Source organism: Nelumbo lutea, chromosome 1 (assembly GCF_056320005.1).
Source record: "Nelumbo lutea isolate HS-2025 chromosome 1, American lotus-T2T, whole genome shotgun sequence".
NCBI lineage: Eukaryota > Viridiplantae > Streptophyta > Magnoliopsida > Proteales > Nelumbonaceae > Nelumbo > Nelumbo lutea.
Window position 1 is genome coordinate 220,169,428 of NC_142684.1, and position 4,670 is coordinate 220,174,097.

The following is a 4,670-nucleotide window of genomic DNA, read 5'->3' on the forward strand; positions in this document are numbered from 1 at the left end:
CAACCCATGGAAGGAAGGGAAGACTCCCTACCCCCGTCACGCGGCCCATAGTCAGGTCGGAGGCTTCCCAGCCTGTTAGGCCGGTGTCACCCCGGCACTCGTAGTTCGAGCCTCTACTAGCAGAGAACCGGTTCGAAATGCTAGCTGATGACCTGGAGCAAGGTCCTTTTGTCCGCAGCTACCGACAGCCATCCCTGCCTCCCACTGGGCCCATTGAACTCAGCAATACAGAGGCCAGCAGCACCAATGCTGAGCCGACCAAGAAGCAGCGAAGATGTCATCGGGCCTGCCGGACTACCACCGTCCCCAACCTACCTGAGCTCAATGGCAAAATAGAAATAAGTTCAGGAGAGGGGAGAGCCACACCACTTCTCTCGGTCCCCTCTCCTCTGTCCTCGGAGCTTCTTGTAGTCTCCCTGCCCAAAGACTTCAAGCTCCCACCGTTGGACAAATATGATGGGTCCTTCGACCCCAACGACAACGTCGATGTCTTCTAGTCCCAAATGTATCTGGCTAGGGCAAGCGAATCTTTCATGTGCGTGGCCTTCTCCACTATGTTCAAAGGGGTGGCCCACACTTGGTACTGAAACCTCTCACCGGGCTCAATAAAGAGCTGGGCGCAGTTTGTGGAGGTCTTTACCTCCCAGTTCGTCACTAGCAAGAGATGCCCGACGGCCCAAGAAAGCCTCCTCAGCATAGTCCAGAGGGAGGGGGTTCCATCCAGAGCTATATCAAGAGGTTTAATGATGCTTGCCTACAGATACCCAACTTGGACCCTGTAGTTCAGCTTACAGCAGTAAAACGAGGTATCACCCATAGAGAGTTCAGATGGCACGTGGTCGTCAATCAACCCAAAACCGTGATTGAGTTCCTCGAGCTCACAAATTGGTTCATAGGAACAGAGGATGAGATCAACCAGAAAGACGAGGATCAAGCTCGGGGGGCACAGCCAGTCCAGCCTTTTCAAACTCCAGCAGCGGAAAGGGTATTTACACCCCTCAACACGAAGCGGGCTGAGATCCTCATGGCAATCAAGGACACCCCGTATGTAAAGTGGCCACCTCGCCTCAAGGCTGATCCTAGTGTTAGGAACAAGAACTTGTACTGTAGCTTCCATAGAGATCATAGTCATAGCACCGAAAATTGTAATAACCTCCACGATGAGATAGAAGAGCTCATCCGTCGTAGATATTTGAGAAATTTTGTATAGCATGGCAATAGTAATAATATAGCAGGTCGACACGGGGGAGCTCCCAAGTCCAGCAGATAGGCGGAGTAGCCGCAGGGACAGCCTCCAGACGAGAGGCCAGTCTGAGGGACCATCCACGTAATCGTTGGAGGATTAATTGTCGTGGGCTACACCTTGGCAACAGCTCGGTCATTAGCCTGCGAAGCCGCCAGAGAAGAGTTAAACTGCCCTGAAGTGGCCAGGGGTGGAGGAGCCGATCTTCCTCACTGAAGACGATGCGTAAGGAGTCCACTACCCCCATGATGACGCACTCATCATCAAGATCAAGGTCAACGACTTCAAAGTCAAACGTGTCCTGGTAGATTCAGGCAGCTCAGCAAACATCCTTTTCAAGGCAACCTTCGATCAACTTCAGATCCTGGAGGGTGGCCTAAAGCCTGCAAGCACTCCACTAGTGGGATTCAGCAGCGAGGAGGTCAGACCGTTAGGGAAAGTCACTGTGCCGGTGGAGGTCGGTACTTGGCCCAGTGTGGTAAGGCTCAACCACGAGTTCCTGGTGGTTGCAACCCCCTCTCCATACAACACGTTAGTAGGCCGACCTATCACCCACGTCTTGCGAGCAGTGGTCTCCACCTACCACCTAGCGGTGAAGTTCTCTACAGGCTTCGGAGTCGGAGTGGCACAGAGTGATCAACTCGAGTCCCGCAAATGCTATGTAACCGCCCTCAAAGGAAAGACCAAGGTAGCTGACGACCTCGAACTGGGACGACCCATAGAGCAGCCCGCGGAGTGAGCTATGCCTACCGAGGAGACCATCCCCATCCCGACTTCGGTAGATGATCGGCGGTAGAGATGCCCAGCATAGACCCCGATGTTGTCACTCATAGACTTAACACTGATCCTTCAGTTAGGCCCGTTAGACAAAAGAAGCGCAACCTAGCCCCAGAATGGTGGTGGGCAGCCGACGAGGAGGTCAGGAAATTTCTTGCAGCCAATTTTATCAAGGAAGTCCATTACCCGAGCTGGGTAACCAACCCCGTTCTAGTGAAAAAGGCAAATGGTAAGTGGCGCATGTGCATCGACTACACCGACCTGAATCGGGCTTGCCCAAAAGACTGCTTCCCACTTCCCAGGATTGACTGCCTAGTGGACGTGACCTCGGGGCATGAGTTGTTAAGCTTCTTGGATGCCTATTTAGGCTATAACCAGATAAAAATGGATCCAACAGATGAGGAAAAGACCACCTTCATAACCGAATTTGGCCTATACTGCTACAAGGTCATGCCCTTCGGGCTGAAGAACGCAGGGGCTACTTTTCAGAGACTTGTAAATAAGTTGTTTGAGCCACTTGTTGGCACAAAGGTCGAGTGTTATGTAGATGACATGGTTGTCAAAACCTAGTTTTCTCATGAACTAATACAAGATTTGCACTCAGTCTTTGAAATCTTGCGTAAATTTAATATGAGATTAAATCCAAATAAGCGCGTCTTCAGTGTCACCTCGGGTAAATTCCTAGGGTTCATCATCAATCGGCAAGGCATTGAAGCCAGACAAAATTAAGGCCATCCCAGAAATGAAATCACCTCGAAAGCTAAAAGAGGTCCAAAAGCTAAACGACCGATTGGCCGTCTTAAGTCGCTTTTTATTCAAGTCCGTAGATCCCTGTCTGCCTTTCTTTATGGCCATAAAATGCAAAGGCTTTGAATGGACTGAAGAATGCCAGCTCGCGATCGACGAGCTCAAAAGGGACCTCGCCATCATTCCAGTCTTGACCCGGCCCGAAGTGGGCAATGTTTTAGAGTTGTACCTCTCGACGAGCGATGAGGCAGTCAGCTTGGTACTAATAAGCGAAGTAGATTGGGTCCAACGACCCATCTATTATGTTAGTAAAATGTTGTAGGAAGCGGAGACGAGATACCCAAAGATAGAAAAGTTAGCTTATGCACTGGTTATAGCAGCCCGAAGGCTCCGCCCATACTTCCAAGCTCACACCGTCATTGTCCTTACTAATAAGCCTTTGAGGCAAGTTTTGCTCAAGCCCGAGGTCTCAGGAAGGTTCACAAAGTGGGCCATAGAGCTCAGCGAGTATGAGCTCTAGTATAAGCTGAGAACCACTATCAAGGCCCAAGCTTTGGCAGATCTCATTGTAGAATGCACATTTAGCTCCGAAGTCCCCAGGCCGGTAGAACACGAGGCCTCCGGTATGGGAGAGCTCAGAGTTCCTGGACCGGTTGAACTCGAGCACCGCAAAGTAGCAACCAATGCAGAATCTCTCCTAGTTTGGCCAAGCCCGAATTGGGATGAAGAACCCTGGATCCTTCACGTAGATGGCTCGTCGAATTGACAGGGCAGCGGAGCTGGGATTGTCCTGTACGGACCAAGTGGTGTGAAACAGGAGTACGTGCTACACTTTGAGTTCATGGCATCCAACAACGAAGCAAAATACGAGGCACTGCTAGCTGAGCTAGCCCTGGAAAATCAAGTCCTAGGTGAGTACGAAGCCCGCAAACCAACTATGGTAGCATACTTAGCCAAAGTGAGAGAAACTCTGCTCAATTTTCGGTCACATTTCATCCAGAAAATCCCGAGATTAGAGAACGCTGAGGCCAATTTCTTGTAATGATTAGCTAGCACGGGGGACAACACCATGAAGACTGTGTATATAGAAAACTTACCTCGGCCTAGCATTCTTAAGGGGGCAGAGGAGGTCGCTCCCATCGTTCAAGCAGAGCCGAGCTGGATTGACCCACTCACGAGCTTTCTGCTACACGGGGCCCTCTCCGCAAACCATAATGCCACCAGGAGGGTAGAGCGCCTGACAGCCAAATACGTCGTAATAGAAAGACGGCTATACCGAAGATCCTACACGCTCCCCTACCTGCACTGCCTGCGACCCTCGGAAGCCAAGCTCGTCCTCCGCGACACTCATGAAGGCCTGTGCGGTGGACACTTGGGGGGCAGGGCCCTCGCTCAGAAAGCACTACGACAAGGGTATTACTGGCCAACCATGAAAGCAGAGGCAACCGAGCTTGTCAGAAAATGCGACAAGTGCTAGAAGCACGCTAACATCCACCACTGGCCTGCCGCCGATCTGAAATACCTCACTAGCCCATGGCCATTTGCACAATGGGGGATTGACCTACTTGGGCTACTCCCATCAGCAACAGGGCAAAGAAGGTTCCTAGTGGTGGCAGTGGACTATTTCACAAAATGGGTCGAAGCTGAACCTCTCACGACAATCACAACTCGGAACGTGTAGAACTTTCTTTTGGAAGAACATAGTGTGCTGCTTCGGATTTGTTAGACAGTCTTGTATGCCCTTAGCTTCAATCAGATTTGAGGTACTTTTGTTATTTAGTAGAAATAAATTAAAGGTGCATGTTTGATTCATGTTGTTTGGTATAATTCAGTGTAAGACCTTAAAATTGGACACTTATAGAAACTTGTGTTAGTTTTAAATTTTCACAGCCATTGGATAAGT